Genomic DNA, 13,403 nt, shown 5'->3' on the forward strand with positions numbered 1-13,403 from the left:
GGAGCATATTCCATGATATCAGAGTGCCTGGCTGTTGATAACCAATGTCTTGGTGTGTTTGGAGTGGTTACTGGATCTGTGTAGGTAGGTGTGGTGATCTGTAAGTTTTTTGTATAAAGTTGTCTGTAGAGTTCCATTGTTGAAGTTGATCGTGGTGTCCACTAAGTTGATGCTTGTGTGGGAATGTTCTAGAGAGAGTTTAATGGATGGATGGTGGTTGTTGAAGTTGTGATGGAAATCTGTGAAGGTGTTTAAGTCATCTTTTCAGAGGATGAAAATATCATTGATGTATCTTGGGTATATCATTGGTTTAATGATGTATTACATTCTTCTTCAAGGTGGCCATAAAGAGGTTGGCATCTTAGGGAGTCATCCTCATAGTCATAGCTGCTCCCATGGTTTGGACAAAGTGTTTGTTGTTGAATGTAAAACTGTTATGGGTGAGGACAAAATGGACAAGCTTGGCAATGTGTTTGGGATGGATGTCTGTGTGTTGTCCATTATCTTGTAAATATTTGAGGCAAGCAGCGATGCAGACATTGTGAGGGATGATGGTATTTAGGGAGGTGACATCCATGGTGGCAAGCATAGTGTTTTGAAGGAGGTTTTTAATGTTGCAGTTTCTGGAGGAAGTTGGTAGCGTCCTGGAGAAAGCTGGCCCTTTGTTTGGTGAGTGGTCTGAGGATGGTTTCTACGGCTCCCTACATTCCCTTGGTAAGAGTACCATGACTAGATATGACGGCTTTGCTTGAGTTACTGTGTTTGTATATTTTGGGAAGCATGTAGAAGGTCCCTGGCATCATAGGGTGGGTTCGTGGAGGATGAGGGTGTAGTTTCTCTTGGAGTTGGTTGTGGGAGTATTTGATGATATTCTTAAATTTCTGGATAAATTGTGGTGTGGGGTCTTGTTTGAGTTCTTTGTAGTAGATGGTGTCAGAGAATTGTCAGTTGGCCTCGTCAATGTAGACATCGTGGTTAAGGACTGTGATGGCGCCCCCCTGTCCACTGGTTTGATCACTGTCTGGTGGTTGGATTTCAGGCACTGTATAGCTATCTTCTCACCAGTGGAGAGGTTGTTGTGGATGTGACGTTCGTTAAGGATTTCAGAGTCAATTTTTTTCTTGGGGCAACCAATGTAAGGATCGCAAGTGTAGTTTTGTCTCCTGTGGGGTGTCCAGTCAGATGACTCTTTTCTCTATTGGTGGAGACATGGTAATTGTGAGTGGTGTCATCACTGTCGTGAAAGAATTCTTTGAGGCCGAATCGGCAGAAGAATTCTTTTAATTCTCCCCATGTTAGTATGGTATCAGATATCCATCCAACATACGGGAGTCCCCATAGTCTCAAATAAAATCTTCTGCTGTATGAATTCTCACAAACAAAAGTAATCAGTGCATTTACCCCTAACATCAGTTGAACATTTTATTGTGCCTGGAAGATTAATTTCATATTATTTGCCCTCTTTGTATCTTTTTTACTGAAAAGAACGACCATTTGTTTTGATTTCTCCTGAGTTCAAGGCCAATGCAGGTGAGCTGTCTTGTATGTGAGCTTCCCCCCAGGCAAGACTTGTTTTCTCCTCTGCAGAGATAAAGGGCAGAAACAAAACACCAGTCCACTGCATTTGTGGTGTTCTCCTCCTCACAAGGGTGTTAATTTTGTTATCTCTAAAATGCTGGATTGTAAATCATGGTCAGAGACACAAAGCAAAGATTTTGATGTCCCATTTTAATTAGATTAAAATAAAGTTAACATGTACATTTATTGAATATTTTATCCTTGCTTTTCTCCTACCTACTTACAGCTTCACATTTGCATTGTGCACTACCATTTCACTAATTTTGTTCCCAAGTAAGTCTTTTCTGTATAGGCAATGTTGAAGCTTATGACAATACCAGCTTCCTCTTCTGAGGAACAACTTTTTTATTGGCTATTTGAGGCTTAATACTGATTCTCTTTGGTGCAGTTATCTTTTATCATTTTGATACTCATGAACAGCTAAGGAGCTGAAGTTAATGATCAAGTAATAAGATCTTGGAAAAAACCACAGAATCAGCGATAATTAGCATTGTATACCCAGCATTATAATCAGGCAGGCCAGTGCTGATCTGAATACTACCAGCAAAAGTCCACCCATGTAAACAATACCTGTCACTTAATCCATATGGAGCACGTGGTACAGTCCCATCGTTTCAGGTTCTTAACTACTACAGCTGATCACTAAGACCAATAAAGGACCTGCATTTCAAACACCATTGCTCAATTATATAGTCAGTAATTTTAATTGTGAAATTTCTCTTAATATAAGATTTTACTTCAGGGCAGAAAATAAAGTCCCCAACCAAACAGTTGAACTGCACTTGGAATGCCTAATTCAGACTATTACATTACAAAATAAGGAATACATCAGACTTTTAATATCATCAAATTGCTTTAATTTTAAGGGTCAAGCATCCACATTAGTCAGGGTTTATAATAACAGGCCCAAAAATTTAACAAACAAACAACCTTTTCATGTATTCACTACTAACACTGCATAAAAACAGATATTTTCTCTAGAAATATTGTGATAGATTTCGCAAAAAGAAAAGGAGTACTTAGAATCATAGAATCATAGAATATCAGGGTTGGAAGGGACCCCAGAAGGTCATCTAGTCCAACCCCCTGCTCGAAGCAGGACCAATTCCCAGTTAAATCATCCCAGCCAGGGCTTTGTCAAGCCTGACCTTAAAAACCTCTAAGGAAGGAGATTCTACCACCTCCCTAGGTAACGCATTCCAGTGTTTCACCACCCTCTTAGTGAAAAAGTTTTTCCTAATATCCAATCTAAACCTCCCCCACTGCAACTTGAGACCATTACTCCTCGTTCTGTCATCTGCTACCATTGAGAACAGTCTAGAGCCATTCTCTTTGGAACCCCCTTTCAGGTAGTTGAAAGCAGCTATCAAATCCCCCCTCTTTCTTCTCTTCTGCAGGCTAAACAATCCCAGCTCCCTCAGCCTCTCCTCATAACTCATGTGTTCCAGTCCCCTAATCATTTTTGTTGCCCTTCGCTGGACTCTCTCCAATTTATCCACATCCTTCTTGAAGTGTGGGGCCCAAAACTGGACACAGTACTCCAGATGAGGCCTCACCAATGTCGAATAGAGGGGAATGATCACGTCCCTCGATCTGCTCGCTATGCCCCTACTTACACAAACAAACAACTTGTGGCACCTTAGAGGCTAACCAATTTATTTGAGCATAAGCTTTCGTGAGCTACAGCTCACTTCATCGGATGCATACTGTGGAAACTGCAGAAGACATTATATACACAGAGATCATGAAACAATACCTCCTCCCATCCCACTCTCCTGCTGGTAATAGCTTATCTAAAGTGATCACTCTCCTTACAATGTGTATGATAATCAAGTTGGGCCATTTCCAGCCCAAATCCAGGTTTTCTCACCCTCCGCCCCCCCGCACACAAACTCACTCTCCTGCTGGTAATAGACCATCCAAAGTGACCACTCTCTTTACAATGTGTATGATAATCAAGGTGGGCCATTTCCAGCACAAATCCAGGTTTTCTCACCACCCCACCCCCTTTTCAAAAACCACACACACAAACTCACTCTCCTGCTGGTAATAGCTTATCCAAAGTGACCACTCTCCTTACAATATGTATGAAAATCAAGGTGGGCCATTTCCAGCACAAATCCAGGTTTTCTCTCCCCCCCCCCCCCACACACACACAAACTCACTCTCCTGCTGGCATCCAAACTGACCACTCTCCTTACAATGTGTATGATTATCAAGGTGGGCCATTTCCAGCATAAATCCAAGTTTAACCAGAACGTCGGGGGGGGGGGGTAGGAGAAAACACGGGGAAATACGCTACCTTGCATAATGACTTAGCCACTCCCAGTCTCTATTTAAGCCTGAATTAATAGTATCTAATTTGCAAATGAATTCCAATTCAGCAGTTTCTCGCTGGAGTCTGGATTTGAAGTTTTTTTGTTTTAAGATAGCGACCTTCATGTCTGTGATTGTGTGACCAGAGAGATTGAAGTGTTCTCCGACTGGTTTATGAATGTTATAATTCTTGACATCTGATTTGTATCCATTTATTCTTTTACGTAGAGACTGTCCAGTTTGACCAATGTACATGGCAGAGGGGCATTGCTGGCACATGATGGCATATATCACATTGGTGAATGTGATTATTACCAGCAGGAGAGTGAGTTTGGGGGGGGGGGCGGAGGTTGAGAAAACCTGGATTTGTGCTGGAAATGGCCCAACTTGATTATTATACACATTGTAAGGAGAGTGATCACTTTAGATAAGCTATTACCAGCAGGAGAGTGGGATGGGAGGAGGTATTGTTTCATGGTCTCTGTGTATATAATGTCTTCTGCAGTTTCCACAGTATGCATCCGATGAAGTGAGTTGTAGCTCACGAAAGCTCATGCTCAAATAAATTGGTTAGTCGCTAAGGTGCCACAAGTACTCCTTTTCTTTTTGCGAATACAGACTAACGCGGCTGTTACTCTGAAACCTGTGATAGATTTGTAGGTTTGCATTAGACTGCGGACCAGGTAAGTGTGGGGAAGGGGAAACACCACCTACATAATTAAGTTATCTCACCAGCATATAAGGGAGCAAGTATTGCAAGTTTTAAGGGTGAAAGGCAGACAGAGAGAGGGGAGTTAACAGAACTACACAATTTACTCTTCCTGTCTCTAAAAACCAGATCCACCCCCAACTTCCCTCCTAGCACAGTTGCAGCCTTTTTACATGCAGATTACATCTGATGAACAGTTTAATAGCTTTTTCCAGACCAATGACAAAACAACCCCCATGTCATCTTGAAGGAATATTTAGTAAAGAATAGTATATCAGGGCTGGTGCTACATCTTCATTAACAGGCATTTGGAAGTTGAAAGCCCAACTGATTGACAGACAGATTTAGCTGGAATGTTCTCTGCAGCCTTCCCCTTTTCACAAAAGGAAGGTCTATGATCACAGATTAGGAAGGGAATAAAAAGTTTCAGCATGCATGACAATGCCTGGCGGTGCCCTTTAACAACAAACAAACACCAGGTACAACAAATAGCCTTCAGATCTCTCCTCCCAGCCCTCACCTCCCCCCCTCTCTCTGCAGGCGTGCACTGGCAGGCACAGTTAAATTCCAGCACCTTCTTCACCTACCCCCCAAACTACTATCATCGCGATTCCTACTACACAGTGCCTGTCTCTCACACTGGAGCCCGTCAGTCTTTTCTGCTCCAACCCAAACAGATGCCAACAGACCAAGCGAAGGGGAACGGTGCAGGAAACCCGGCCTGCCCCTGCACCCCTTATTGAAACAGGCACAACCAGAGGGGGGCTCTAGCATGCACATTTATAGACACACGCACGCATCGCTCGCTCTCCCTCTCTCCCCACATTCTTGTACATCTCCTCCGCCTCTGGCGGCAGGCTGAGTGACAGGCCCCAGCCACCAATGCGATCGGCCTCTCTGCCGGCGAGGCGGGAGCTCGCTGCGAGCGGAGCCAGTAGCAGCGCCGCTTCCTGAGCCGTGGTGCAGGGCTGGGGGAAGCAGGGGGAGGAGTCAGGGGGCAGGAGTTTAGGAAGAGGAGGGAATGGCTGTCATCAATGAAGTCATATTCATAATCTAGTCCCTCTCTCTCCGGTGCTGTACTCTGGGTCACTCAGAGAGGGAGAGGGGAGACCTCCAGCGCGCCACGTTTCTGGAGCAAGGTAAATATAACTTATAACTCCCCTCTGACCCCCTTTCTCCCCTGCACCCCCGCCGCCTCCTGCTAACGCACTCGGAACCTGCACCATTAGTCAGGCTCCTTGGGAAAGAATGAGTTATTATTTGATGACACGCACACACCTAGCCACCTTCCCCCCTCCCTTAAAAAACAACAACAATAAGCATCGCTACCGCCCCCAGGGACCAGTCACGACCCCCCCCCTCCCCCGTTTTCCCCCAGAGGAGAGAAGTAAGTTTTGGATCAAAACAATTCGGAAATAATCATTAAAACCTTTCCTAAGCCCGGCTCCTGACTTCGGAGTCAGCTGCACCGAGAGGGAGCCTGGCGGAGGAGGGGACAGGGGACGTTGCTTGCAATCTATTGCATTTTAGAGGAGGCGACTGGAGAACCGAGCCAGCAATAAATAACAGTAATCAGCTGCTCTCGCAACCTTTGGTGGTGCTGCTGAAGCGAGCGTTTAAAAAGGCTCCGGGCAGGCAGCAGCAGAGACAGAAATAGATCCCAAGAAGCAACAGCCCCCTCCCAGGAGCAGCTCAGTGGCTGCGATGGGGTCGGTAGGCTAGGCTGGTCTTCTCTTCCTCTCCCCATTGACTGTGTTTTGGTGGCTATAAAGAGGGGGTGGGGGAAGGGAGATTTCCCCCCCTCCTTCCCCGACCCGGCAGCGGCAGGAGGGTTAGATTTGGTGCATGTGGCGAGGGCGGCTGCAGCTGAGTGGTGCATGTTGAAGTTCACTGTGTCCTGCCCTGGGGAAGGAGAGGGCAAAGCGTTGTAGTTTGTAGGTGTTTTGCAGGGGCTTTGTTGCCTGGGGGGGTCCTTTTCTTTTAATGCAAATATTTAAATAGACGTGGCGGAGGGTGGGGTGGAGGAGGAAAAAGATTGGGGGGGGGGGAAATGCTTGTTAGAGTAGCAGCGTTAACCAGCAAAGCCAAGGAGGCCATGATCCGGATAATCTCCCTGGCTGACTGTCACAAACATTACTCTCTCACACACACACCCGGGAGAGCGGGTAGAAAAGAAGATTGGGGCCGGGACTTCACGAGCTGCGGCTGCAGGTCCTGTTGCCTTATAGTTTAGTCACAGGGTCTCTATGCCATTAGAAACAAAACATCAACGCTTTAGTCAGTCGCTCCTCTTCTGCTGAAAGGTGTCGCGATTCACTTCCTAAAATAGCTTCTCTCTCCCCCCCCTTCTTCTGCAGCCCCCCCGCCCCCCTCCTTGCAGCAGCCTAGGAAGCAGAGAGTGGCATAACATGCGCTTCCAATTTTTATAATCACCTTCAAAGCAAAAAAACATTTTATTTCCGGTATGCACAGAAAAATGTGTCAGTCATTTTTGGGGGGAGCTGGGGGTGGGGGGCGTTGTGCATGCACATTCATGTTAGCATACATTTGTGTTCGGTGGGGAGAAGGGAGCCTCCTCGCTACACCATGGGAGGGGGGATTTTTTTTGGTTACCAAAAAAAAAAAAAGTTTTCTGTTGACGATTAAGTGAAGGAGGGGGGGGGGGGGAGCTAGCAGCAAATGTTGCAGTTTGTTCATGGTCGCTGTGCGTTTGAGTGAGTCGAGCAGGAGAAGGAGGGCAGCTTGAACTAGCTTCTCTGTGTCTGCTTGGAGAGAGGAAGAGGCGAGGTTTAGTGGTGGCTGGGGATTTCCCCCCCCCAGTGTGTGTGATCAGCAGCAGAGAATCAGGAAGTCACAGCCGCCAAATACAGACTCTCGCTCTCTCTCTCACACACACACAGACATGTTTGATCAGCATGACATGATGACGGAGAGAAGAAGGGGAAAGACAGGCCTAGCTTTGCCATGAAACATGCTCTCAGTCCGCGCATCTGGCTTCTAAACCCCCTTGTGCGTGCCTAGATCTGTTGTTTGGTGCCACTTCATTAAGGTAAAGGTCTCTTAACCCAGCAGGGGAAAGCTCTGACTGCAGCCATTGCTCTGTAAAGTAAGAGAAGGAAATGGGGCTGGCTCCTGCAAAATGGATTTTTAGGTCTTGTCGATCGGGTCTAAAACTTTCCAGAAAGGGAGGAGGGAAAATATGGCTCTACTAAATGTGCTTGCTAGTGCCTGTGTCTTTTCTGTGTGTGGCTTGAAGCACCGATGTGTGTTGCCAGATAGAAACTTGAGGCCTATGCAAAACTCCCGGAAGATTCACTGTGGGGTTTTAAAGGCAAAAGCTTACTATTTAATGAAGAAAACCCGAGTGAGAAAACTTGTATTCTCCAACTATCTCAAGCTCTAGGGTTCGGGGACAGTTCAGTTTGGATTCCTTTTCATATTTTTAATCAGAAGTTTGTATGTGTGTATAATGCTTGGTGCTTCTCCCCCACACTCCACGTTAGATTAACTCTTGAAAGCTTTTACTTCGCAAACAGAGAGGAGGAAATTTATAATGTTGTTGGTTTTTGTTTTTCCAAACAAAATGATAGTGTTATAACAAAGAGATGTTGGTGAATTAGGTTTTTACTACAATAAATAATTAGGTTGAAAAAAATCAATGCCACTAAATTTATTATTAAATGCATATTTTGATTAAATCTTAGTTGTTATGTAGAGTGTATTTGAGCTGGTTTTCCTTTGTGCTTGCAGTTTTACCTTTCATTTTTATGTCTCAAAATTTACAAACGTTTGAGAGGGTTCCATTCTCTCATAGTTATTTTGATTAAGATTTTAGATAACTGGTTAGTAATTTGCATGAAGAGTTAGATACAAAGGTTTGAAAATTATAGCAAACTAAATAATGAGGTCATTTTTTTTTCTTAAAAAGGCATATTCCAGGTCTCTCATATACAGCATTGTTCTCCTCTGCATTAAAAAAACAACAACCCTTTACTTCAGTATCCTTTAGTTCCAGCCACTAACCCCGGAGGTCTGGAGTAGGACAATGAATGTTAAGCCAGAATTCCATTCCTTCGGTAGTATATACCAATTACACGTTAGGAGGTGGGGCAGCTTTTGCTGTGTGAGTTAGTGTATTGTTATGCAAATCAAGGCACACTTTCTCTTTGGGAACCTAATTGCCCTATTATTCTCATTGACTTTTTTTCTTTGTTAATCAAAGAAAAAAAATGATGTACCAAAAGGACAGGATTAGAGACAGGTTTTATGCCCATATGTAACAATCAGCAGTATGAGGTAAAAAGATCATACCAGTAATGAGCATTTTTAAATAAATTCAAAGTTAGGCATATCGTGAGACACATGTGGACTTGACAGAGGTGAAGGTAATGCTTTGTTAAATACAGTATCTCTCTTATGAGTTATGTCTCAGCTTCAGGACTGGCATTACTATGGTATTTCATAGAAAATATGCTCCACAAGAATGTGTTCAAAGCAGTCTTAGATCTTTTTCTTTTATTCATTTCTAAAGTGGTCTATGAGCATTTTTCGTCAAGTTTGAAAAGTGCTTTGACCAATACCTGAGCTTCAGATTGACAAGAAAGAAGTAACCCAGCTAGCACTTTTATATTGTGAATGTTGGAATTCTATTTAATATATTCTTGACAGAAGTCTAACTAAAATTAATATCCGAAAATATCTTATTTTCAGTTTTTGTTTGAAGTTAAGATCAGAAGGTGCACAGTAATAACTTAAAAAAAAATGTCTGCACTCTTTCTCAAATTATGGTCCTGATTAATAATATTGATGTGATCCCTTTTTAAAGGGGAATTGTCACTAGAGAGCAAATGAGTATGCCTGCCACAAATCATTAAACACTGTTTTTGTGTATTTTTTTGCTGCTATTGATGGGGATTGCATGAAAAGAGAGCCTCCTAGACCTCCACCCACCTCAGTGCAATTTCTTCTTTCTGATTGATTCCCCCACTGAAGTAATAAACACAGGATTGTGACATAAAGATCACTTGTCATGAAAATGGTGGCAGGCAGAAGTTTATGACTCATTAGCAAGATAAAATAGAGAATGGAACATTGTGGAGCAAGCCCTCATTTTAACACACAAGTTTGGTAGTTTGCAAACATGACATGACAATGAAATTGGGGATGTGAATGGAATTTTTTTGTCTGACACATTTAAAGTCCCCTCTTCCTCATTCAAAAGTCTCTCTCTTCCCCCTCCATCTTCTTTCTTTTTTATCCTTGTAGGGTAGAAGGGGCTATTGCAAAACCAGATTTTCAAAGCCTGGGGTATCTAACTATAATGTTAAAAATATTTGGGGGAGTACACATCACCTCAAACAGCCTATGTCTTCACTAGGAAAGAAGGTGTGTTCTTAACCTGACTCAGGTAGCTCAGTGTGTGAGTTAGATATTCATATGAAAACTACAAACTGCCTTGTCTTCACTAGGATTTTACCTTGAGTTAGATAACTTGGGTTAAGAACACACCTTTCCCCCCCCCCCCCCGAAGACGAGGTCAATCTGTGCCCCTAAATAATACAATGATTTGTTTTTCCTCTCCCACCGCATAATGGATAGTTTGTGTTCTTCAGAATCTGACATGAAGAGGACATTCAATAACTGTGATTAATGCCTGTAGAAAAGGTCACAGTATAGTAATTTAATCCCTAACCAATCAGCAAAGCCTTGAGTCAGTCTTCAGTCCTCCTAAACAGAGTACAATCTACACGTGTAGCACTGAAGAGTGCTACTAACTCTACATGCAGACTTGTTGGGGAGAGAACTTGATCTTATGGCACCTTAGAGACTAACAGATTTATTTGGGCATAATTTTTCCCCTTCTGTTACTCAGACCTTCTTGTCAACTGTTTGAAATGGGCCATCCTGATTATCGCTACAAAAGTTTTTTTTCTCTTGCTGATAATAGCCCACCTTAATTGATTAGTCTCGTTAGAGTTGGTATGGCAATCCGCATTTTTCATGGTGTGTGTGTGTGTGTGTGTCTCTCTCTCTCTCTTCCTGCTGTATTTTCCACTGCATGCATCTGATGAAGTGGGTTTTAGCCCACAAAAGCTTATGCCCAAATAAATGTGTTAGTCTCTAAGGTGCCACAAGTACTCCTTGTTCTTTTTGCTGATACAGACTAACACGGCTACCACTCTGAGACCTGATCTTAGTTAGCATCAGGATAGGCAGTTCAGTGGGACTTATTTCTCACTCCTCTGGTTTGTACTCCAAACTGCAAGTTGCCTTCCAAAAGTGTTCTTTATCACGAATTACTTAAATATGTGAAGCGAGATCCTGAGCTGGTGTAAATGTGTCTAGTTCCACTGACATAAATGAAAATACACTTGTTTCCATGAGTTAATGATCTGGTCCTTCACCTTTACTGGTTTGTAATGTTCTGTGTACCCTTTTTTCACAGAATTGCTCACTTGTGATTAAACAACAATATTAGTGTTCTATTAGATGTTGTCTAATGCTGTGGTATTTTATAAGAATTTAACAGATGCATAATTCACTGGAATTATTTTTAATCATGGTTCATTCATTTTATTTTGTAATGTATTACCTTCATTACTTCCTGATTTGAATTTTCGGAATTTTTTGGTTTCAGTTATACAATGTGACTTTTTTACTTACAAAAATTAAGCAAATGTTATGAAAAGTTAGTAATGTAATTCTTTTTTCCCTGTTGTCACAGAAAGGGTGCACCCCTGTTTTCTGCTTTCAGTAACAAAGTATCCTGCTTTTCTGTTGTATCTTTTAAAAGCACCTGCTGGCCATGACTTCAATCTGGAGATGGGTTGAATGGTCATTATATCCCAATAGATAACATCAGAATATTGTAACATCCTAACATTGTGAGGCACTCTGGGCTACAGTGCTGTCAGCATGCTGCTGTCATTCAGCTCTGCTTTGTCTTTCCATGAGATCCTCATGGTCCAGATACCTTGCTCTGCGTTATCTGGATGAGACCCAATCTAGGTTGACTCAGTCTGGAAAAGATCAAGGTTCTGTTTGCTGGTGAGAGGCAACAACTAGAGGGATTGAAAATATGTGTGGTTGCTTTGTCTGTTGCTAGAGTATAGCTGTCCTATGAAAAAGTGGTCTGCAGTCTCTGGGTCCTTTGGGGTGCCCAACTATTCTTGGATACCCATGTAATAGCTTTGGCATGCTCTGCTTATTTCATTTGGATCTAGCCAAGATGTTGCAACCTTTCCCTGATGTGGAACAGCAACAAGCACCCATGCCTCTGTTAACTCTAGGTGGTAATACTACGTTGTTCACTATCTATGGTTAATGTTAAAGACCACCTCAGAGCGTCACCTAGGGTAGAATATAGAAGCATGCCTTCTTTGGGCTTGTTTGCCCAGGATGTTATAACTCCCCAGGTAGACACTTATTCTGGTATGAGTGGCTTTTTCTGGTTTAGCTTACACTGCTTAGAAAGCCACATAAGCTAACCTGGAAAAATGCCCTCTTGTACAAGAATAAGTGTGTCTACCTGGGAAGGTACACCAGTATAACAACTATAGTGGTTTAAATTCATACCCTACCTTATCCCAGAATAAGTTCATGTGTAGACAAGACCTTAGAGTGGATTGCATACTACACTTTACAAGCCCATACCACACCTCTATTCTGTGAACTATAGTAGCTTCCACTCTGCTTCTGGAGTAATTCAGTGTTGTTTCTAATAGATAAAGCCCTAAATGGTTTAGATCTGGCTACCTCAAAGGCCATCATTCCAAATGAGATCAGCAGACAGATATGTTGGGGATTTGGAGGTAGAGGCATTCTTGGCTAAGGATTTTTTTTACTTTGGTCCACCAGATTTTTTTACCTTCAGAGCATAATGAAACACCTATATGTTGGTCAACCATTTGCTTAATATGAGTAACTCCAGGTTTATGCTTGGTTAGGGCACTAGGGGGTGAGAGCTATTTGAGACATTCGGTGTGGACTATTTAACTTAATGTGGTTCTGTATGCATTCTGCAATGTGCTCAGCTGCTATCGGTGTTTAAAAATCAAACCAGTGGGCACGCAAATACCAATGAAACTTCTGCATTGTTCTTTATGTATTGTTTAGTAATATTTAGCAACCAAGAGCACTTGTAACAGGGATGACTGTGTGCCCCCCTCGTGGCTAGAGGTGCCTCTGCTGTGCCCTGCCCTTGTTTTCCCCTTCACCAGGGCTGCTGTAACAAGCTCCACGCTCTCTCTTTCAGTCAGAGCCCTTCTTAAGGCCTGGATGTTTTATTAAATTAACAAAGTTCACACGCACACACAATATCTTCCACCCAAGCTTAAGATGGGCACAGCCCCTTCATCCTGAGGAACTCTCTTTTCCTCAGGGACCACTGGAGGAGACCCTCTTTCCCTGCAGCTTCACTCTGCAGTTCTCTCACTGTAGGAACCCCCACCCCTGTGGCTTCCTGCTGACTTTTGCATTGGGATCACTTGACTCAACCTAGGTGTCCTGTAATCAGGCCAGGGGTAGTCAATAGACTGACTGCAGGCCAAATCCAGACCACTAGACAATTTTAAACAGATCCCGAAATCTTTTTATTTACTTATTATCATTATTATTCTTTTCTCTAGATCTTGACTTATACCTTGACCAAGAAATTTGGACCTTGACAAAAAATAATTGACAACCCCTGCCCTAGGCTTTCCCAGCCACCGTGTTACAAACACCTCAGTGAAGTCTTCTGGACACACACAAAGCAGTAGGGTCAAACATTTTGTGGTCAAGGTATTTATCTGGCCCTGAT

At 43.0% G+C, this 13,403-nt stretch overlaps 1 protein-coding gene across 3 annotated transcripts in view; it reads left to right on the top strand.

Moving 5' to 3' along the window:
• The first annotated feature begins 5,605 nt into the window (after positions 1-5,605).
• Positions 5,606-13,403, top strand: part of SMARCA2 (SWI/SNF related BAF chromatin remodeling complex subunit ATPase 2) — a 182,897-nt gene continuing 175,099 nt past the window's right edge. The window contains exon 1 of one of the 3 annotated variants that reach the window (XM_084628534.1): positions 5,606-5,742. The gene's annotated coding sequence lies outside the window, so the exon portion shown is untranslated. Of the gene's footprint in view, positions 5,743-7,433; positions 7,653-13,403 lie in introns of those variants that run through there. The other 2 variants (XM_084628533.1, XM_084628535.1) reach the window with 2 other exon arrangements.

The sequence above is a fragment of the Lepidochelys olivacea genome (genome assembly GCF_965140295.1).
Source record: "Lepidochelys olivacea isolate rLepOli2 genome assembly, chromosome: 5".
Classification (NCBI taxonomy): domain Eukaryota; kingdom Metazoa; phylum Chordata; order Testudines; family Cheloniidae; genus Lepidochelys; species Lepidochelys olivacea.